A 25,308-nucleotide genomic window follows, 5' to 3' on the forward strand; every position below is an offset into this window, starting at 1 on the left:
TGCATGGGTCACGAAGTCTCACTACCCATGCGGTCTATAGTCATATACAGGCACGCATTAAAGTCGCCGCCCCAAAGTATCTCAACCTCCGGGAAGCTGGTAATGCGGCGCCACACATCAGAAAAAAAGGTTGGATCATCTATAATCGGGCCATACACATTCAACAACAATACACTCACACCACCCAGTTGCCCATTTAATAGCGCAAGCAGGCCAGATTCATCCGTGTCTGTGCGGAGAACGGTAAATGGGACGCCTTGTTTTATCAATATCATCACCCCTCTTGCACAACTAGAATACGAGGACATCACCCGCACCCCCGCCCATCGATTCCCAATATTTTTTTCAGACAGTTTTGTGAGGTGCGTCTCCTGCACAAAGGCTATCTGCACATCCATCCTGTCTAAAGTAGCAAATATAGAGCGGATCTTTCTAGGGGTGTTGAGACCACGGATATTCCAAATTAACAGTCGCACTGTACCACTAATTATATCGTAGGGATCTCGTGCGACCTGTCAGTGAGAACAATAAAAAGAGTTGTGCATGCTCCTGCAAAAAAAAAAAAGGGTAGTACATCAAAAACTAAAGGTGCCGGACCAATCCTTCACCCACATCTCCCGCTTGCCAAACCCCCATCCCACTCCCCCCACCCCAGGGCCCCCCACCCACTTCAGCATTCTCAACTCACTAAAGCCATCCCAACCATCTCTGTCCCAAACCAACCCAGAGAAACCAATAGAATTTGTAAAAGGGGTATTCCCATGAGGAGTGACAAAGTGCCACTAGCCTCCTAACTAGTAGGAATTCGCTGAGCATAAACACCAAATATGCCTGATCAGAACGAATATACCTTTAAATCCTGCATTCTTTTACCACGCAGGGAATCACAACACGGTTGTTACAGCGACCGTGTTGTGATTCCGCATACTAATACTGCGCAAGTCGGAACAACGACTTGCGGAGGGGGGCGCTGGAAGTTGGAATAGTATAATTTACTATTCCAACTCCAGTCTGTGCGGACACTAGGGAAGGTGTTGGATTTTAAATCCAACACCTCCCCCCTCCGCAAGTCGTTGTTCCGACTTGCGGAGTAATGGTATGCGGAATCACAACACGGTCGTTCTAACGACCGTGTTGTGATTCCCTGCGGGGTAAAAGATTTGTTGTAAACGCTGTTTACTGATCAGAACACAGCATAGAGCCCCGTGATAAGGTGGCATCATTGAGTGAAACCAAAAGGACTCTAGAGTGTCCATCTGCACCGGGGTGGGGAACCTGACATGTTTAGGGGGCAGAGCATATAACAGGTTAAAGTTAAAGCTGCCCGAAGAGCTACACGTCCTAACCAATTATCAATGTGCTCACAATAACCCTGCTATTATTCAGTTTTGGATAGAGTCTGGGATTCACGCCGCCATCTCTTAAGTTGTTTAGCATGCTCCCTCGCCGCGTTGGGGTTGGTGAAGATCTTGGAGTCCCCATCTGGACCAATCTTCAAATGTGCCTGGTAATGGTATGACATTGCATAAGGGACACCTTCAGATTGTAAACACTTTTTCACCACTCCAAACTCCCTATGGGCAGCTTGTATATTTACAGTAAAATCAGGGAAGAAAGAGAGAGAATTGCCTTGACGTACAATCGTTCCCTTGTCCCTGACCATGCGCAGGATGGTGTCTCGGTCCCTGTAATTCAAAACCCATGCAATAACAGGGCGTGGCGGAGCCCCTGGGACAGGCGGAGCCGCAAGGGAGTAGTGAGCCTGCTCCACAATGTACATGGCAGAGAGCAGTTCAGTACCAAAAATTTCCTTAATCAAGTTCTCAATAAAGGTCTTTATTTTGCCCATGTTCGTTGATTCTAGGAAACCCTGTTATTATAATGTTATTCCTGCGTGAGCATGCCTCCGAATCCTGATTCCTGGCCTGAATGATGGAGAGAACTTTCTCCATGTTGAGTGTTTTCCCGCCACCTCACTCAGGCCATCCACTGCCGCAGATAAACATTGCTCCCCTTTTCCCACACGAGTGCCCTGTTTTTCTAGTTGTGACAACATGTGGTCGAGGCGTTGATGAACTGCAGCCATGTTGCCTTCTATGGATTGGAGGCTGCGTTGCATGGCTAGTAGCGTTGTCTCTAGCATGGAGGGACCCACTTCTTGGGCATCCTCCTCTGAGTCTGAGGCAGGTTTTTGTGGGGCCTAGTTGGTGCTCCCCTGGCCTCAGGGAAGATCGCACACCTACGCACAGTAGTCCACTCTGCAGCCGTCACCGGCAACATTTAGGCAGCTCCACACTTCTCCCGAGCTCCGCAACCATAGGCCTCCAGGCACAAGTGCAGATACAGCAGCAGGCAGGTACCGCACTCTAGGCCCAGCGGCTGCCGCCTTGTTGTGGAAGGGCCGCCAGGACTAATCCGCTCAGCGTATAGTGTGTTGTCATGCTCTATTGCACCCCAAACTGGCACAGGATATCCCAGAGGGCCTTGCAAATCAGGTCTGCCACGTTAGTGGTGTGGATGTAGCAGTTAAAAGGCAGAAATGAGTCGGATTGGCGCTCAGCCTGAAAGAGCCTCACTAGACTGCGGCCATTTTGCTGTGCGCCCTCTAGGGCCCTCCTCAACCTCCTTCCAGTTAGTGATAGAAATGGGTGTGAAAGCAATAATGGATCCCAGCAAGCTATACATTTCTGAAAAGTAGACGAAATTCTGAATTCAGCAAGGGGTAATTTGTGTAGATCCTTCAATGTTGTTTTATAGAAACTAACAGTTGAAAATATATTGAAATTGTGTTAAAAAAAAACAGCCATTGGTGCCAACGTTTTCACCTGTAACTTCTTCTAAGTTGGACATATTTTTTAAAGCAATACATTGTTACATTTGCTGGACCCTTCTGGTTGTGGGGATATATAGGACATGTAGGTTCACCAAGAACCCAAGGAATCCAGAGCCAGTAACTGAGCTACATCTTGCAATGATTTTTCTTTCTGTACCGGGTATATAGCAATTCATTTGGTAAAATATAAACAGTGAAAAACAGGTACCAAAGAAGCCGATGTATTTGGAAACAAAATAAAGAATTTACAAGCAGTGGTTATTTGCACATCTCCAAAACTGTGGGCACCCATATCAGCATGTGAATTAGAGGTCATTTTTCAAAATACTGTTTTTTTTTTTATAAATTGTCTCACATTTGGAAGGCAGAAATGCATTGAAGATCAATTGGTAAAAATACTTGTTCTACTATTCTGTGTTTTCCTAAGTCTCTCGATAAAAAATGCTACCCCACTTATGTGTGTAGGCCTAGTGCCTACGACAGGAAACGGCCCAACAGGCAACGTGGACGCAACGTGGACACATCACATTTTTCCAGTAAAAATGTACTCTTTTTATGCAATGTGCCTAGCTGTGGATTTTGAACCCTAGCTCTGCCGGCACCTAGGGACACCTTTCCAAAATAATACATTTTTTTTAAACTAGACATTGAGGGAAATCCACAATGGGGTGACCTGTGTGGCTCCCACCAGGTTCTGTTACCTAGAATCCCTTACAAACCTCGAACTTTGTAAACAAATTAACACATTTTCCTCAAATTTCTGTGATGGGAAGTTCTAGAATCTGCGTGGATCCAAAAACTTCCACCCACTCAGCATTCCCTAAAGTCTCCCAATAGAAATGGTACCTCAGTTGTGTGGGTAGGCCCAGTGTCCGGGACAGGAAAAGGCCCAATTCACAATGTGGACACCACTTTTTTCCAGCGAAAACTGACCCTTCTTTTGCAATGTGCCTAGCTGTGGATTTTGATCCCTAGCTCAGCTGGCACTTAGGGAAAACCTAGCAAACCTATCCATTTTTGAAAATTAAAACCCCAGGAAAATAGAGGATGGGGGGGACTTGTGTGGCTCTCACCAGGTTCTGTTACTCAGAATCTCTTGCAAACCTCAAACTTTTAAACATATTTTCCTCACATTTCTGTGATGGAAAGTTCTGGAATCTGTCTAGAGCCACAAATGTTCACACACCCACCATTACCAAAACACTCCCAATAGAAATGGTACCTCACTTGTGTGGTTAGGCCTAGGGCCTGTGATCCAGCGGGCTATAGAAAATATATCATAAACTACGCTACCCAATTTCATAACCTATAAACAAAATTCTAAACTATACATGGACCCATTTATGAACCTGATATATTTAGGGCCTACTGAATCTGGTGGTCAAATAAATCTATATACACATTATTTACAAAATATAAACATTTTATACATTTGCAGAAAGAATATTGTCATTAGAATAAAACCCAACCATTTAAACGACCACCATAGGCGACATGATCTAGCTTAAAGGTAACCTATACTTCTAAATAACCAAGACCAGCTTGTTTGTCAAAAGTAAGATTTTATTTTCTAAATAATAGTATATATGTTGTAAGTTTTATAAATGAAATTTATTTGCAATAAAGCAAGCATGATGGTAAGAAATAAGAAAAGTACAATTTAAGCAATTGAATCAATTTAAAGAAATTATATGAAGTTTAGCATTTCTAAAACCTATTTCCCTAACTGAGCTAAATAGACAGAAATTAAAGTAAAGTTCTTTGAGGATTCTTACGTGCTCCACGCAAAGTCCAGCAGCACATCACCCTCATCGGAAAGTCAGAAAGCAGCAGCCAGCCCAACCCTAAGGGCATGACTTTTTATACCTTTCTACGCTAACTAAACTAGCAAAGGAAAGTTTTCAGTATTACTCGACGTCCCATTGGCTGAGAGTGACAAGTGACATGTCACCCGATTCTTAAAAAGTTCCACAAAATCATGTCTTACAAAGACCATTGTCTCTTCCACGTGAAGCCAGAGGCTTCCTGCGATTGCAACTTTGTAATAAGACATCCTCGCAGCTTCCATAGTTTTACAGCACAACTTCCGCGGATGCCAAGTTAAGGACTGACAAAAAGTTCACTTTCGACCTTGGCCATGTCCGACAGAATGATGTCAGCTCATCAGTTTTTGCTTTGTGAATGCAGCTTCAATAAACGTTTTAATTCAGAATGGGCGTCTCGTGACTTTCTGCAGAAATATGAATTAGCTCTTTTTGTGCGGCTCAAATAGTTAGGCCTCAAAAGCAGGCAACTTATGATTTCTAGTATAAAACAAACACAAGAAAAGTATTAATGTAAGAAATAAAGTATATTCTGTATCCACCCCATGGTTTACTAAATAATTAACCCACCCGATTAATCAAAATGTTACCTAGCCATTGCAAACAAATAAAGCAGCGTTTATATTTACCAGTCTCCGTTTTTCTATGAGACCCATATGCACCTAGAATAGTAGAAATGACATCACACAGACAAGAAAAAGCAAAACAAGCACATGCTTATTTTAAGTATGCAGCAGTTAGTAATGACAAAAACGAAAACAATAAATTATTTTATTATTTTGCACGAACAAAAAGATGCAACATTTATGCACGTTTATGAGCACACATGTTAGTCCCCCCACGTGTAAAGTTTAATCTAGGTTGTATTAGCACGACATATCACAAATCATTAATAATTTTATTTATGTTATGGAAATGTGACTTTGCGAGTTTAAACAAAATTTTGTTTTCTATCTCGCTCCATCAACTCCCTCATCTGGTGATTAACAAATCACCACACCAGCACTCAAAAATTTGGTAAATTTAATTTATAAGAAATCGATTCAAATTCATTGTATTAGTAAACCTAAAAGTCTGTTTCAGCATAATCCTTGCAATTAACATGACGCTCTCTATGTAACTCCTGCAACTCAATCTCCCTTTCCTCTTCTTTTCTGAGTTTATAAATTCTCTTCTTTTCTCTCAAATGCTTCTTTCTTTTATGCAACAAACAACCTACTTTAGTCAAAATAAAAATGAATATAATTATAATCAAAGGTGCCAGAATCTTGCCAAGAATTGAACTTCCGATATTATGAAACCAGTTTTTAATTGCTTGAAACCTATTTGAAAGTTTCCCAGTAAAATCTTCTTCTTCTAAAGGAATTATTTCAGAATGCATTTGTGTAATATTCTTAATATACATTTCAATATTTTTACTTTCATCCGGTATATATGTACAGCAATGTTGGACATGTAAAATGCCACAGACTCCTCCCTCCTTTGCTAAGAGTATGTCTAAAGCAAGACGGTCTTGAATTACCATGGATCTAATTGCAATAACTTCAACATTCACTAATTGAAATCCATCAGCAGTGTCAGTTGATAATCTATCAACTATAGTGGACAATTTTCTGATTCTCCCTGCATTTAGGGTTATACCAACAAAAGGTATTACAGCTTGAAAAATATCTCCCAGAACTTCAGTAAAAGTTTCTCTTTTAGCTCTATTTACATAATTATGGATTTTAAATAATCCTTCTGAATCTCTGTCAACATGAAACACTTTAGGAAAAACAATTCCCACATAACAAGTTCCATACCAATGGTCTGGAAGGTTGTAGTAGGCTTTGTCACCACAAACAAAATAAATTCCAGGAAAGATAGGATCTTTTCCACCTTTAAATCCCCAACCTCCCATAATCTGATAAGTATCTTCACAGTTGCTTGCACCTACAAAATAATTATCAAAAAGTGTGTTATCTCTTCTAATGCAAAGCTTTCCACTAACAGGTTTGTCTATGTGAATTGCAATATTTTCAAGCATTTTGCCATTTAGTTTCTCATCCTCTTTTTGCCAGAATGATGACTTAGTCTGCTTGACTAATTCATTTCTCTTATAAATTGCTCTTCTCTCCTCAACCATATTTAGAAATTTCTTCCCTTCAGCACTTAATTTACATGTTAGATTATTCTTGTAAGCATACTCATAAGTGAGTTCATTAGTAACAAGGAAATATTCTCTCAATTGTTTAGCTTTCTTATGCTTATTTAAAGCATTATCAATCTTGATATTAGCAAAAATCTCATCATAATTTGAATAGTAATATTCTAAACGACCAGTTTGATAAAATAAACTAGTTAATACACTACATGTAACAGCATAAGTGAGAGGAAGCATATTATATGTTACTCCCTCAGAAACAGAAGCCGGTAACTTAACGCACACATAACAATCCTTTGCATCCATTACCTTTACATATTCACTCAAAAGCTTTGTGAAAGTATTGCTTGAAAAATCACCTATTGATTTATCTTGATGAATGTTAGGCTGATGATCAATTACTTTTGCAGATGTACTATGTTTAGTTTGGCTAACCAGAGTTTTGCTTGTTAAGTTAACTTTGTGTAATTCTCTATTCATTTCTAAAGGTATGATCACAGCTAGTACCAACCAGAGCAGAACTAAAATGAGCAGACATACCAGAGTCATCTTACAGCATCTTTTAAAAACAGAGCATTTTGAAGTGCTCTCCTTAATGTAAGGCATTTTTAGGTTAGTTTTAGCCTCAAAAATAAAATTAAAAATAAAATTTTAAAATTTATATACACCCCCCTTTTAAAATATATTTTTCTTTTATAACCCTAAACAAGATTTCTTCGACCTTATGTCATACATAAGTTTTCTTCTACTAGACAGATTTTCTTCGACCTTGTGTCAACTAACAGGATTTCTTCAGCCTTATGCCAATTTAATAATTTTGTACTTCAATCATTGTCACTAATTTCTTGGATTTCGTTTTCTTCTTCACTACTATCATATATGTCTATAACAGGTGGAATTACTAAGTAAGTCCACTCAGGAGACTTGTATTTCTGGTTTGGTCTAATTATTCTCTTCCCTTTTCTTGATATCACTTCTATTTTTCTCCTAACTCCAACTTCTTTTCCAGGACTCTTTTGACTACTTATTTCTTCAACTTGTTCTATTGGCTTTTTGATTAATCTCACTCTCAACCTTCCACCAGGCCAGAAGTCTGCTTTTCTCACGTACTTTTTCTTTGGTTCAGAATTATTTGATTCTGACTTCCAAGTCCTTTTCTTTCCGTTTTCACTTCCACCTTCCACGTCACTTTCCTCAGTTTCGTAGTCTGAAATTTCAATTGACTCAGGAACTTCTCTATACGGCAATTTCACTCCTTCAGGAACTTCACTTTGTCTTCCATCACTGGTACTCGGTAATTCGTTCTCTTCCTCTTCCTCAATTACCTCTAGCTTCCCAGATTTCGGATTTTTGTTCCTTACTTCAGAGCTTGTTCTCTGCCTTTCGATACTCTCCTGGTCTGAAACTTCTTTTGGTTCAGCTTCTTTGTCTTCAATATAGACAACCGAATCCTCAGTTATCTTTCCTTTTAACAGATTCTCTTCACCTTCAGAATCTATTTCAATTATTTCTAAGTCTTTTCTTGTCAGATTTCCATTCACTGGCACAGTTTCCAGATGTCGACTTTCTTGTCGATCTTCAGAATCTGGAATTACTTCACCTTCTGTTCTGTCTTCTGCTTCAGAATCAGAGTCATCTGTGGTATCACTTTCAACATCAGAATTCTCAGGAGTTGGTATTGGAATAGTATGACTTGGATGAATCCAGCGCTTTAATCCTCTGCACTTTACAGCATTAGTAGTGATCAAGATTACCTGCCTAGGTTTCTGCCATCTAGGAGATAGACAATTCCTCCTCCGATGTACTTTCGTTCTGACCCAGTCTCCAGGTCTCAGATCATGTGTCAAAACTTTGTCATTTGATTGTGCTTCAGTTCCCACCTGATTAGATACAGAAGTTACCATATCAGATAACCTTTTACAGTAATCCAAAATTGCACTGTCATTTATGCTTAACAGTTTACCTACAGGTACAAAAGCTTGCCTCATAACTCTTCCCATCAAAATTTCATGAGGACTCAAACCTGTCTTTTTATCTGGTGTACTTCTTATTGACATCAAAACAAGTGGAAGAGCATCAGTCCACTTCACTCCTGTCTCTAGACACATTTTCCCAATTCTGTTTTTGATAGTTCCATTTATTTGTTCAACTACACCTGATGCCTCTGGTCTGTATGCACAGTGTATTTTCTGCTCAATACTCATAGCTTCGCAAATTAACTTCAACAGTTTGTTATCAAAATGACTTCCTCCATCACTCTCAATAGTAACTGGAAAACCGTACCTTGGGATGATTTCTCTGAGCATTAGTTTTGCTACTGTAATTGAATCACAATGTCGTGTAGGAAAAGCCTCTACCCACCTTGAGAACAAGCATACAATTACAAGTACATATTTCAAACAGTTGTGTAAGGGCATTTCAATGAAATCTATTTGTAACCTGGTAAAGGGACCACCCTCTCGACCAATTATTCCTGTCCCCACCACTGATTTTCTGTTTGGATTCATTTGTTGGCATGACAAACACCTTTGACAAAAAGATTCTGCAATGGTTCTAAACTTGGTATTGAACCATGTTTCTTTAAACAGTCTAACCATAGAATCTCTTCCTAAATGTGCAGGACCATGATATAATCTAGCCATGTCAGAAATCATGCAATTTGGTAAAACTACTCTGCCATCTCTGTAAACCCACACTCCATCTTCATCACGTTGTCTACAATCTGATCTTAACCACTGGTCTTTTTCTTCATCATCTGCTTCGTTTTGTAAATCTCTAATCTCATTCCATGTTTCTACAACAGTTGTTAGCATTAATGAATTTGAATCAGTTTCTGTACTTCTATTCCGATTGTAAGAATAATTTTTCCTTGCGCAGTACTTTGCTGTTTCATCTGCGAAGGCATTTCCTTTGGAAATATAATCAGTCCCTCTAGTGTGTGCTGCACACTTGACTATGGCAATTTCTTTTGGCAATTGTATTGCTTCAATTAATCTTCTAATGAAAACTGCATTTTTAATTGGTGACCCTGTTGATGTCATGTATCCTCTCTGTGACCAGAGTTGTCCATAATCATGCACAACTCCGTACCCATACTGACTATCAGTAATGATGGTAACTCTTATATCTTTTGATATTTCACATGCACGAATTAAAGCAATCAATTCAGCCACTTGTGCTGAACGAACTCCTTCAAGACATGATGCTTCTTCAACATCTTCGACTGTACAAACTGAGTATGAAGCTTTCAAGACACCACCTTCGGATCTTAAGCATGAGCCATCTACAAAGTAGACAAAATCCGATTCAGGCAAAGGTCTGTCTTTGATGTCTTTTCTTGGTTTTGTGCAGAATTCCATGACATCTAAACATTCATGTTCTGTCTCGATGTCATCAACAATTTCAGAATCAGGCAGTAATGTAGAAGGATTCAGATTCAAACATCTTGAAATCGAAACATTATCTGCTCCCAGTATGATTTTCTCATACTTTGTCAATCTGCTACTTGTTAAATGTTGAGTCTTACCTCTTGTCAGTAATATTTCAACTGAATGAGGCACAAAAACTTTTACAGGAAATCCCATAATGATTCCTTCACTTTGTTCAAGACTGATACTTGTAGCTGCCACTGCTTTTAAACAACCTGGTAATGCTTTTGCAATTGGATCAAGAACTGCAGAGAAATATGCAATAGGTTTCTTTAGGTTCCCATGTCTCTGAATTAACACAGATAATGCACATCCTTCTCTCTCACTGCAATACAGTTCAAAATCTTTCTCATAATTTGGCATACCCAAAGCAGGAGCTTGGCATAAGCTCTTTTTCAAGTTTTCAAAAGATTCCATCTCAACATCATTGAGAATAATTGGATCCTTTACATCTGATTTGGTCAGTCTTTGTAGTGGTTTCGCAATTACTGAAAATCCACTTATCCATTGTCGACAGTAACCTACCATTCCCAGGAACATTCTGACCTGTCTTTGTGTTCTTGGCGGTAACATTGCTTGAATCATTTTTATTCTCTCTATTGTTACTTGTCTTTTTCCTTTTGCAATTCTGTGACCAAGATATTTCACTTCCTGTTTGCAAAACTGTAGTTTTGCTGGGGACACTTTATGTCCTTCTTCTGCAAGGCGATTTAACAAAATTATTGTGTCTGTTACACAATTTTCTCTTGTCTTTGCAGCTATTAACAAATCATCAATATACTGCACCAACGTAGACCTACCTGGTAAGTCTAAATCTTCTAATGATCTTTTTAACAGTTCGTTAAAGATTGAAGGACTTTCTGTATAGCCCTGAGGGATTCTTGTCCATCCAAGGGTCTTACCTTGGAATCTGAAAGCAAAGATTTCATAACTGTCTGGGTGTAGAGGAACAGTAAAGAATGCATTGCAAAGGTCAATGACTGTGTACCATTCAGCATCATATGGAATCTGAAATAGAATTACTGCTGGATTTGGAACCACAGGACAACATGGAATAACAATTTGATTAACCTTTCTCAGATCTTGTACGATCCTAAATGTTCCGTTAGCCTTTTTAACTCCCATAATTGGTGAATTACAAGAACTACTCTTCATTTCTTTCAATACACCTTGCTTGATTAATTTTTCAATTACAGGTGTAATACCTTCAATTGTCTCTGTTTTCATTTTATATTGTGGAGTGTTTGGAAATTCTATTCCCTGCTTCAATGCAATTTTAACAGGATCTACGTTTTTCATCAGACCCATCTCATTCCCAGTAAAATCCCATATTTCAGATTTCACTGTTTCTTTTAGCTCTTCAGGTAAATCTTTTTCTTCAAATGCAGGAAACAATTTTGTTTCTTCTGCTTCCATCATCATCATTGTCATTCTGTACAAACCATCTTCCTCCATTGTTTGTAATTCAACTCCTTCAGGAGAACAATATATTCTGCAATTCATTTTACATAGGATGTCCCTACCTAATAGATTTACTGGACTACTATTACAAACCACAAATCTGTGTTTGTCTCTGTAATTTCCAATTTCAACTGGTACTGGATCAGTTAAGTCTGTTTTAATTTGCTGATTACTTACTCCGACAACTTGGATGGTATCCCCAGAGAGAGGTAGGTTTTCAATTTCCACTGATCTAACAGTAGAACGGGTAGCACCAGTGTCCACTAGAAAAGTGATGTCTACATCATTAACTTTCCCGTTTACATAAGGACCAGACTGGTCAACCTCAAGAGTGGCTCCAACAACACACTCTTCCTCCTCTCTCGGGCACCGTCAGCAATAATCATCAGAATCACTGTCTTGGCTTTCTGTTAATAAAAATTGTTGTGAAGCATTTTGCATTTGAACCCTTTGCTGCTTTTGCTGTTTTTGTGGTTTTATTACCTGTTCACATCCCTGAAATCCCACGTTTGGATTATATTTTTGAACTCCCCCACAATTCGGAAAAGGTGGTTGTGGCAACTGGTCCTGACGATTATTCACCTGTTGTTGTTGCTGTTGTTGTAATTGTCGCTGAATATTAAATTCATTTAACCCCTGTTGCATCTGTAGCTGTTGCTGCACGTTAACACCATTCTGCATCTGTGGATTCAATAAGGGATTCTTTAAGTTTCTAGGAGGATGAGGACACTCGTCCCTCCAATGTCCAATTTCGCCACAATTAAAACAAGGTAATCTTTGTTTCAGCTCTTCTATCTTTGGGCTAAATTTCTTTTGGAAATTATTACCTTTAAACTTTCCTTGTATCTGGTTCGTATTTCCAGTTTGAACAAAATTAGTGTTCTTATTTCCCATGCTGGCAATCTGTTGCTCAGCTACCTTTACCTGTGCCCACATGGCTTTCTCCTTTAGCTTCTTCTGTTTTACTTCTAATTCATCGCTACAATATTTTGCTTTTCTCAGAATATCATCTATAGATAGTGCTTGCCATCCGACAATACTAGTTCTGATCATTTCTCCAATTTCAGGTTTTAGTCCATAAACAAATCTATAGATAAAATGACTCATGTCTTTCTCATCTAATTTTTCATAACCACTGTATTGTTTAAAGATTAACAGTAGCCTTTCATAAAAAGAATGAACTGATTCTTTTGTTTCCTGCTCTGTTCTTTCTATTTTAACCCAATCAACTTCTTTGGGTGGAATTTTGTTTTTCATCCAAACAATTACTTTCTCATAAAAATCCATTACAAGTGGATTTGGGGCACCTGTTTCTTTGATTCGCTCAGGTTCTGTTTTTGGCCAACTAATAGATATTTTACATTCTGTCCAAAGATCAGATGGAACAACAATGTCAAAAAATCCATCCAAATCAATCCACAGAACTTTTGACACTTTGATAAATCTATCGACTTGCCTGTACCACTCAACAGGTTTCTCTCTTAATTTAGGAAAATCATTTGTGAATAACAGAATGTCTTGTCTCGACCATGGGACATGAACATATCCTCCACCTGCAACTTCTCTCATTGGAAATTGTTTTGACATTCTTTCTAATCTTTCATCTTCCTTCCTTTTGGTCCATTTAACTCTCCATTTGTTCAGTTCTCCTAGCTTTTTGATATAGACAATCAAATCTTTAATGTGAACTATTCTTCCCATTGAGTTCAAACTCTCAATGTCGCTTTCTGAAAAATCTAATCTATAATGTTTTGCAAAATTCTTTTGTTTACTCACATCGATTTCAAGTTCTGCAGCTAGATCCTCTAATTGATCATATTTATTTTTCGTTTTCCATTGAATACTTTTGCAAATGAATAATAGTTCATCATCCCGATAGTAATTTAAACTATCTGGGCCAATTGTTCCAATTATTAATTCTTCTATATTCGCTTTTAATTTGGCCACATCAAGCTTTGGTGTAGTTACCCTGACTTCAGGACTTCCTACATCTGACATAGCACCCATTGGTGTTTTTGGAGATAAATCCTCATTAAAGGTTAAATCAGGCATTCTCGATCTAGAAGTGTTTAATTCTGTCAATTCTGAATAAGATTTTTCAGCAGGCTTTTGAATTTCTGTATTTAAAGGAATAGTTAATCCAGTTTTATTTGTATTTCTTTGATCAAATACAGGCTGAACAGGACCTATTGTTACTGGAACTGTAACAGCTTCCATGCCTTTTGTCATTCTTTTAATTAATTCTTCTTTAGACCTTAAGTATTCATTATAATCATCATCCTCAACATTTCTTGTCTCTCTTGTATAATCTTTTGGAGGTTCCCTTGCTCTTGGAGTCATTGAAAAATGTCTACCCTCATTTCGAGCATTCTCAAATTCTGATCTTCTAGGAGTTTCAGTGATTTCACAATTATTTGGATAAAGTTTAGGAGCTTCATTAATTGGAGGTGCACTCGGTGAAGTTTCAGTAGAAACCACCGGAGTAGACCATGATCTAGGAGGTCTCAAAGGCTGATTAGGCTGTTTATTTTTAGCAGTTGTATATATTTCTTCCATAATTGCATCCTCAGATTCACTTTCCATAGATTTTCCTGTAGGAGAACCCATTACCATTTCATGAATTAAATACAATCCTTCACTCATGTTTCCCTGTCTCCACATTCGCAATCTATCTTCATGAGTTTCTCTTTTCCATGAAGGATTTTTAGAAGGTCTTTTAATTCCACTAGCTTCTCTTTGTAACTGATACATTTCATCTTCCCACTCAACTAAAGCTTCAAATTGAGTTGGTCTCGGTTTTGGAACAAGAGCATTCATTTTCTCTCTTAAGTTTCTCAAAACTCTTACATTAAATGAACCATCATCAGGCCAAGCCAAAACACCATCGTTTTTAGTATAACGTTTCCAACTGTCGAACCATAAGACAGTATGATATCCGTATTCACCTTCCATGTACGCTGCAGGTGTTTTATACTTATGAAGTAGTTTACCACCTCGCGTTTCGATTTTCTTGTCAGGTGAAAATAAATTCTTAAATTTCTGAAATAATGTTGTCTTTTTCTCAACATGTTTAAAATGATAACTCATTTTCAAAAGTAAAATTTAATTCACAAAATCGTTCGTAAAATATTTCCGGGATGTTCCGCAAAACAACCAATCCGTGCGCGAAACACACCAACAAGCCAATGGCAGTTGAGCTGCGTCACTTTTCAGCTCGACCAATAATTTTGGAGATTTTCCTAAGGACCAATCAGCTCACAGGCCGTCAGAGACTCAGGAGCCAATCAGAATACAGCTTGTGACGTAAGTCACCCAATCCCAGCGCGGCTCTGTGACGTACACAGCAGCTGCGGTTTCTCGTTTCTCACTCCTGGCGCTTACCCCTCCTTCACAAAATCTTTTCACAGCGCCATTTTAAGAACACTTTTCAGTTTAAATTAATTCTTAACAATCACTTATAAAGACAACATCTGTTCGTTTCACTAATTAGGATAGTTTACATACATTCAAGTATCCACACTTCGGAATAGACGGCGCTATTCACACTAAGGATAATATTCAATTGTCAGTAGAGTAACCTTACCCCACCCTTCTAACACGTATAATTATGAACTCGCTTTGCTCTGAACCCACCGCGAAGTGAAAGTTCTAAGAGTTCCACTTGAACATAAAATACAACTCAAACTCGCACTTTTACACGGAAAATTCCCTAAATTCAAACACACACAAAATCCGTACAGGACTCTCACCTGTTTATAGAAATTATGCACCGTTAGCAAAATAACGACGTTATCCGTACAGGGCTCTCACTTGTTTATAGATATGAAACATGTACCCGTACAGGACTCTAACCTGTTTATAGATAATCATGCACCGACGTTAAATTTTACCCTTCACTCAAGCTCGGATATAACTAATACTCTCATCACAGTGAGTTTTATGGAAGGCGCTTTGTCCCTATTCTCATGCTGCTTTGATTTCTCAGAAAATCCTCACTATACAAGATTCAGACCTAGCCCTAAAACTGTGCTGCTCGGCGACAACACTATGGTACACGGCGATACCTCTTGTGATACTCGGCGATATCACTACAAACGAACAGATGGCTTGCGTGACTAATTTCTCGCCACACAATCTATACCGGTATAGCTTACAGATAGGCACGAAAAACGAACTTAACAAGTGTTAAAACATTAATCCTATTTGCATACCATGACGTAATCCTTAGCAACCAACATGTTACCTTGGTTACCCCTTAGCAACCATCAATTTCTGCTACCAGATAATTGATCCAGCGGGCTATAGAAAATATATCATAAACTACGCTACCCAATTTCATAACCTATAAACAAAATTCTAAACTATACATGGACCCATTTATGAACCTGATATATTTAGGGCCTACTGAATCTGGTGGTCAAATAAATCTATATACACATTATTTACAAAATATAAACATTTTATACATTTGCAGAAAGAATATTGTCATTAGAATAAAACCCAACCATTTAAACGACCACCATAGGCGACATGATCTAGCTTAAAGGTAACCTATACTTCTAAATAACCAAGACCAGCTTGTTTGTCAAAAGTAAGATTTTATTTTCTAAATAATAGTATATATGTTGTAAGTTTTATAAATGAAATTTATTTGCAATAAAGCAAGCATGATGGTAAGAAATAAGAAAAGTACAATTTAAGCAATTGAATCAATTTAAAGAAATTATATGAAGTTTAGCATTTCTAAAACCTATTTCCCTAACTGAGCTAAATAGACAGAAATTAAAGTAAAGTTCTTTGAGGATTCTTACGTGCTCCACGCAAAGTCCAGCAGCACATCACCCTCATCGGAAAGTCAGAAAGCAGCAGCCAGCCCAACCCTAAGGGCATGACTTTTTATACCTTTCTACGCTAACTAAACTAGCAAAGGAAAGTTTTCAGTATTACTCGACGTCCCATTGGCTGAGAGTGACAAGTGACATGTCACCCGATTCTTAAAAAGTTCCACAAAATCATGTCTTACAAAGACCATTGTCTCTTCCACGTGAAGCCAGAGGCTTCCTGCGATTGCAACTTTGTAATAAGACATCCTCGCAGCTTCCATAGTTTTACAGCACAACTTCCGCGGATGCCAAGTTAAGGACTGACAAAAAGTTCACTTTCGACCTTGGCCATGTCCGACAGAATGATGTCAGCTCATCAGTTTTTGCTTTGTGAATGCAGCTTCAATAAACGTTTTAATTCAGAATGGGCGTCTCGTGACTTTCTGCAGAAATATGAATTAGCTCTTTTTGTGCGGCTCAAATAGTTAGGCCTCAAAAGCAGGCAACTTATGATTTCTAGTATAAAACAAACACAAGAAAAGTATTAATGTAAGAAATAAAGTATATTCTGTATCCACCCCATGGTTTACTAAATAATTAACCCACCCGATTAATCAAAATGTTACCTAGCCATTGCAAACAAATAAAGCAGCGTTTATATTTACCAGTCTCCGTTTTTCTATGAGACCCATATGCACCTAGAATAGTAGAAATGACATCACACAGACAAGAAAAAGCAAAACAAGCACATGCTTATTTTAAGTATGCAGCAGTTAGTAATGACAAAAACGAAAACAATAAATTATTTTATTATTTTGCACGAACAAAAAGATGCAACATTTATGCACGTTTATGAGCACACATGTTAGTCCCCCCACGTGTAAAGTTTAATCTAGGTTGTATTAGCACGACATATCACAAATCATTAATAATTTTATTTATGTTATGGAAATGTGACTTTGCGAGTTTAAACAAAATTTTGTTTTCTATCTCGCTCCATCACCTGCAACAGGAAACGGCTCAACACTGAATATGGACACATCACATTTTTCAAGTGAAAACTGAACTATTTTTTTGTAATGTGCCTAGCTGTGGATTTTGAACCCTAGCTCATCCGATACCTAGGAAAACCTAGCAAACCAATAAATTTTTAAAAACTAGACACCATGGGAAATCCAGGATGGGGTGACTGTGTGGCTCTCACCAGGTTATGTTACCCAGAATCATTTGCAAACCTCAAACTTTGTAAATAAAACTACATTTTCCTCACATTTCTGTGATAGAAAGTTCCGGAATCTGCAAGGACCAACAAACTTCCACTCACCAAGCGCTCAACAAAGTCACCTGATAAAAATGGTACCTCACTTGTGTGCATAGGCCTAATGCCGAGGACAGGAACCGGCCCAAAACACAATATGGACTCATCACATTTTTTAAGTGAAAATTGAAACTTTTTTTGCAATGTGCCTTGCTGTGGGTTGTGAACCCTAGCTCAGCCGATACCTAGAGAAACCTAGAATCTTATACATTTATGAATACTAGACACTCAGTGAATACAGGAGGGGGTGAATTGTGTGGCTCTCAGCAGTTTCTGTTACCCAGAATCCCTTGCAAACCTCAAACTTTCTAAAAAAATAACACATTTTTCTCACAGTTCTGTGACGGAAAGTTCTGGAATCTGTCTGGATGCAGAGGGTTCCACCCATTCCGTACTTAACAAAGTCTCCCCAAAACATTGGTACCTCACTTGTGTACGTAGGCCTAGTGCCTGCTACAGAAAACGGCCCAAAACGCAACATGGACGCATCACATTTTGCCAGTGAAAATGGATCCTTTTTTTGCAATGTGCCTAGCTGTGGATTTTGAGGCTTAGCTCAGCCGGCAACTAGGGAAACCTAGCAAACCTACACATTTTTCAGAACTAGACACTAAGGGAAATCTAGGATGGGGTGACTTGTGTGGCTCTCACCAGGTTCTGTTACCCAGAATCCCTTGCAAACCTCAAACTTTGTAAACCAACTTCAGACCGATCTCCCTGCTCAAGTATCCGGCTAAAGTCACTAAAAAAGCTGTCAATAGCCAACTCGCCGCCTTCATAGAGGGAAACAACATCCTCGACTCCTCCTAATTAAGCTTTAGGAAGAACCACAGCATCGGAACCACACTCCTCGCGGCAATAGACAACATCCGCTCCCTTCTCGACAGGGAAGAGACAGTGGCCCTCATCCTCCTTGACCTCTCTGTGGCCTTCAACACTGTCTCTCACTGCACCCTAGCCCGCAGACTCCACGAAGTGGGCATCCGGAATAAGGCCCTCCACTTGATCGTCTACTTCCTCTCCAGCAGAACCCAAGAGTCAGGGTCCCTCCATTTCTCTCAGAACCCACTCCAACCACCTGCAGAGTCCCACAAGGATCCTCCATCAGCCTGACCCTGTTCAGCATCTGCATGGCCCCACTGACATCTATTGTCAGAGCACACAGACTTAATATCATATCAAATTGTTAATAGGGGGGTTTTACCCAGTAGAAGGTACGGGGACCTGGGTAGTTAAATCAGTAAAGAGAAGGGGTCCCAGTAGCCATGGAACATAAAACCACACAAATGAAAAATAATCAAGAACACATAAATTGAAACCACATTGTTTACTTCACAATGGGAATGCTTATCGAATATGCAAGGATAAATACACACAATAATAGAACACTCGTTTCGGTGGTGCCCCAAGGAGGGAGAAGGGATGGGACGGTGTAGTGAAGGTGAGGAATTGGTGAGGAAAGAAGTGGCGATTCAATAGTGACAGTAAAATCAGCAATTGTCAATCGTTTGACAGAGTTACACACTATGTACAGAAAAAAATAAGACACAAAATGTTCATAAGAAAGTTCGAGAAAGTCATCCTCCAGGTTGTCCAATAAATGTAGACAGTGGGGAATGGAGATGACACACGGAAATGAATATCGACGATTCGACCCTCAGGAATGCAGATATCAATAGTTATCTTGCTGGGGGGTCTTCATCAGGACTGGGGGACACATAACCTAGTAAATGTATAGAAATATATATACATTATGAATACGGGATAGAACTCCCTGTATATAGTTCAAACAAAGTAGCACATCACACTGGGGTTTGGATGCAGTAAATGAATTAAAAACCCATACATTAGGTTGGGACACAATAAGTACTAACAATCGCGTCATATTGGGGTGTCAATTTCAATTTACACTGATCATGAGCACGTGGCAAAAAGCTGGATCCCACATGGTGGAGGGGAGCACGGTGGCACTAGGATGGTGGGTGCCGGCAGGGTTCTGGTAAATAAAGTGCCAGATCAAGAAAAAGCCAAAAAGGACTATGGGGACTACATGAGGCTGTACATATATACCGGACCTACAAAGTAGAAGTAGGACTAGGAAGGACTTACCACAGTAGTGGTGTCTGAAGGACCGAATCAAATGCGCAGAGAGACAACCTGGATGATCTGTGGAATAAATCCAAGGTTGAAATGCGTACCTTACAGCTTGCAGGGCAAAAATGGGTGGAGGTGGTTGGAGAAACTCACCGTTATATGCACCAACCTGCACACCTCACTCCACGATTTTGACTTAACAACTCAGAACCGCAAACTGGAGAAACTTGCACGGGACATTAGATTGTACGACAAAAAGAAAACATATCCGTATCTCCAAGAGGATCATTTCAAGCAAGACAACCAAGGAAGATTCCTTAACCGCGGCCGAGGGTCGTCCAGAGGCAGACGGAACTACTACACCTTTTCCGACTCCTCTTACAGCTCGGAAGGCGAACAAGACCAATCCGGCCCTAGCTATCAACAAAATTATTCGGACCCTGGTTACCACCAGCAATACCAGTCCACCCCTTTTTTAGGGCAACGCCAGGGCACATGGCGCCCACCTCGAGGCAGAGGCCATTTCTGGCCGCGCGGCCAACAACGTGGATCTCACCAGAACACCAATACCTGGAATGGTGGTCGTGGCCAACAGCAACAAAAACAAGTACATTTCCAGTCGGAGCCTCAGCACGGGGAACGTGTCACCCGCAACAAGACTTACAGATGGTAGCCAACATCAATACATCAGAGGTACCAACCCACCCTCGACTATGTCTTCTGGGTGGAGCTCCTCCAGACACAGCCAGCCCTGTTGTCAATATATCGAAGGAAACTCTAAATGACGATGAAATTAAAATATTGGAAAAAGGTCTTTCCTATGTCCCTACTAGCCACCCTGATTCTTTTGCGATTCGCACTGAATTATTTAAATTCTTTCGCAAAATCAGATTGAAATATTTCTTCAGAAACTCTGAACCCAGTGTACAATCATCTGTTACTGGACTTAGACCTCCCTCTACCTTTGTTCCTTTCAGCACTGCTATGTCACACAAGATATTGGCATATGAATCAGTTGTACTACGGGATGTTCTGCAACTTCTAGGAACCAAAGTCTACACCAGATTTAACACCAGTAAAGAAGAGAAATTGGCCTTACAATCACTATCTAAGAACACCAAATTTGTCATCAAACCTGCCGACAAGGGGGGTGCCATTGTGGTACAGGATACCAGCTCTTATGAACTAGAGATTCTCCGCCAACTGAATGACGGCACCAGTTACCATCTTTTACGAGCAGACCCCTCCCAGGCAATTGCACGTGAAATTCTTGAAATCACTACAGCTGGCTTAGACCAAGGATTCCTATCCGAACATGAGTTCAAGTTTCTGAATAAACCCCACCCACGGCTGGCAACCATCTATACTCTACCCAAGATACACAAATCAATGGTTGATCCCCCTGGTAGACCTATAGTATCTGGTTGTGGCTCGATCCTGGAGCCTCTGGGACAATACATCGACTTTTTTCTGAAGCCCATTGCTGAGGCCACTCCGGCCTATCTCCGGGATACTATGCACACTATAAACATCGTAGAACGACTACCCTTTGATGTGAACCAACAACTCGTAGCTACATGCGACGTCGTGCCATTGTACACATGTATCCCCCAACAGGAAGCCTTAATGGTTATTGCTCGCTGCCTACATCAACGACCTTCCCCGGTCCAAGTACCTACGGAGTTTATAGTGGCTCTGCTACGTATAGCAATGACGAAGAATTTTTTCATCTTCAAGGACAAATTTTATATGCAGACATCGGGAGTAGCCATGGGAGCGCCCTTTGCCCCGGACGTAGCCATTCTATACATGGCCGCCTTCGAACAGGACACGGTACTTAATTCCATCAATCCATTCAGAGACCATCTCGGTCTCTGGATGAGATATATTGACGATGTCCTATTGATCTGGCAAGGCAATTTGGAACAACTGATGCGGTTTTTTGAATGGCTGAATGCTCAATCCGAATTCTTAAAATTCACCATCCAATCTGACAACCACCAAATCGATTTTTTGGATCTCACTATTTATGAGAACGCAGGGTACTTATTGACCAGACTTTACCGCAAACCTGCCGAAAGAAATTCCCTTCTGCATTACGGCAGTCACCACCCTCGAGCACTGCGCGATAACCTGCCATTCGGGCAATTTCTACGCCTCCGTCGAAATTGCTCCACCAAAGAACATTATTTTACCGAATCAGAAGATCTTAAGCAGAGACTCCTAAGCAGAGGCTACCCTAAACAGTTGGTCAAGAGGGCGAGAAAAAGAGCCTGGTTCTACCCTCGTGAGGAGTTACTGATTCCTAAAACCGACAATGATCAGACAGAACAGAGACTTGTGTGCGTTACTACGTTTAACACCCAGAGCAACAGAATAAAACGCATCATCAACAACCATTGGAAATTGATATCGGATGACATCCAGCAAACAGAACTACCACTACACGCTTTCAAAAAAGCACGTAGTGTCAAAGATCATGTGGTCCGTTCTCTCCTTAGGACCCCTGAGGCCCCCACCATTAACACCATGTGGAATCTACCTCCTATCCTGGGACACTTTCGATGTGGGGGCTGCAAAGCTTGTGACAGTACAATACAGACCAAAGAATTCACATATCGCCATCACAAGATCCCACTCAAGAGTCACACAAATTGCAACACGGTCAATGTCATCTACGCCATCCTATGTCCGTGCAATTTGTTATATATTGGTCAGACTCAACAGAAAGCTAAGAGCAGGATACTCCAGCACATGAGCAGAATTCGCTGCCAAGTCCCTGGTGCCCCCATGGTCGACCATTTCTCCTCAGCAGGTCACTCTCCTGAATGCATGAAATGGGTGATAATTGAACGAGCTATACTGGGACCCCGGGGTGGCAACCTTGCAGACATCCTAAACACACGTGAACTTAGATGGATGCTGACTTTTGACTCCATTGAATCAGGGCTCAATGAACAAGACAGTTCTTTTTCGCAATTGGCATGTCTGACTTAATGTTTCTCCTGGTCCGACTCACACTGGCCTTTACCCGCATGTGCGAGGTACGCCACTATTCTGTATGCGCCAGTATTAGCTTATTGTAATCATTCATGGCCTTTACCCGCTTGTGTGTGGTACGCCAACTGTATCTATGCTATTTTAGTGTATTAGCAGTTTTTAACATCCTCACTATGACTTTTATTGTTCCATCTATTGTGTACATTTCATACTGTGGACTTAACCATCATACTTTTTCCCTGGGTGTACCGATCTGCCCGATTTACATGCGGAACCCCTCTTTATATATTTTTTTTTTATAATTATCTTTATTCCTATTAGCACGGACCTCTGCTCTGCATCCCTCGGGAATTGGTCTGTCTATTTCCTTTGAATCATGTGTCCGCTCAATACGCGGCTTTCCCGTTGCAGAATACGATCTGTGCCCAGCACTCCCCTGTGTAGGATCCATGTCCCTGTTTTCTGTCTGCACCGACATTTTGCGTCAATGTCACTATTCTGCCTCGCTAGCCACCACGAAGGATGTCTACTATATCCTTTGTTTACATGTCGCTTAGCAACGACATGCAGTTTGCTTACGCCCAGACCATGTGACCTGACCTCGTGACCAGGTTGCCACAGTGATTTCAAGATTCCCGGAAACCCGCGCCGCCTTCAGACGCGAGCCCGCGATCTTAGACGGATTCTTTCCTAGACCGGTAAGCAACCAGCCGGCGGCCTGATATACCGTACTGCAGCAGTTTTTCAGGTGTTTGTACGCTTAAACGCCATATACCGGCATCTGACAATATACTCCATGTTTTTCACAGGAGACCGCCTCGTGCGAGCTTCCCTACCGGACTAACCCCGGTACTCTGCACCGCCTTTGAGACTCCACATTGCGATCGTAGACGGATTATTTCCCAGTCCGGTAAGCAGTGCGCGAGTTGGGCTATACTGTAACTGATTTTCACATGTCTGTGTCTCCACACGACATACCCTAGCAATTCCTTATGTAATTTATTTTTTCCCCACTAGACAGCCACTGTTGAGCCACCTGACTGCCTTATTCAATTATCTTTGTCGGATTCGTCTGTTTCACGATAGCGGGGTAAGTCCTTTTCCTCTGCCCCTTTCACTGTGCTGACGTCATTCGCGCCAGGGTCCTTAACACACTTCTACCTCATTTTTAGATAAGAAGTGTACCTTGAAGACATCCTCAACTCTATGCCCTATTCGGCACCACCTCACCACGTTTGGTGCATATAACGGTGAGTTTCTCCAACCACCTCCACCCATTTTTGCCCTGCAAGCTGTAAGGTACGCATTTCAACCTTGGATTTATTCCACAGATCATCCAGGTTGTCTCTCTGCGCATTTGATTCGGTCCTTCAGACACCACTACTGTGGTAAGTCCTTCCTAGTCCTACTTCTACTTTGTAGGTCCGGTATATATGTACAGCCTCATGTAGTCCCCGTAGTCCTTTTTGGCTTTTTCTTGATCTGGCACTTTATTTACCAGAACCCTGCCGGCACCCACCATCCTAGTGCCACCGTGCTCCCCTCCACCATGTGGGATCCAGCTTTTTGCCACGTGCTCATGATCAGTGTAAATTGAAATTGACACCCCAATATGACGCGATTGTTAGTAATTATTGTGTCCCAACCTAATGTATGGGTTTTTAATTCATTTACTGCATCCAAACCCCAGTGTGATGTGCTACTTTGTTTGAACTATATACAGGGAGTTCTATCCCGTATTCATAATGTATATATATTTCTATACATTTACTAGGTTATGTGTCCCCCAGTCCTGATGAAGACCCCCCAGCAAGATAACTATTGATATCTGCATTCCTGAGGGTCGAAACGTCGATATTCATTTCCGTGTGTCATCTCCATTCCCCACTGTCTACATTTATTGGACAACCTGGAGGATGACTTTCTCGAACTTTCCTATGAACATTTTGTGTCTTATTTTTTTCTGTACATAGTGTGTAACTCTGTCAAACGATTGACAATTGCTGATTTTACTGTCACTATTGAATCGCCACTTCTTTTCTCACCAATTCCTCACCTTCACTACACCGTCCCATCCCTTCTCCCTCCTTGGGGCACCACCGAAACGAGTGTTCTATTATTGTGTGTATTTATCCTTGCATATTCGATAAGCATTCCCATTGTGAAGTAAACAATGTGGTTTCAATTTATGTGTTCTTGATTATTTTTCATTTGTGTGGTTTTATGTTCCATGGCTACTGGGACCCCTTCTCTTTACTGATTTAATATCATATCAAACGCAGACAACACCGAACTCATCCTCTCCCTCTCCAACCTACCCAACATCATCAGACACAACTTTCAAGATGGAATGGAAGCAGTCGCCAGATGGATGAACAACAGCTG

This window comes from Lissotriton helveticus, chromosome 2_1 (assembly GCF_964261635.1).
Source record: "Lissotriton helveticus chromosome 2_1, aLisHel1.1, whole genome shotgun sequence".
Lineage (NCBI taxonomy): Eukaryota > Metazoa > Chordata > Amphibia > Caudata > Salamandridae > Lissotriton > Lissotriton helveticus.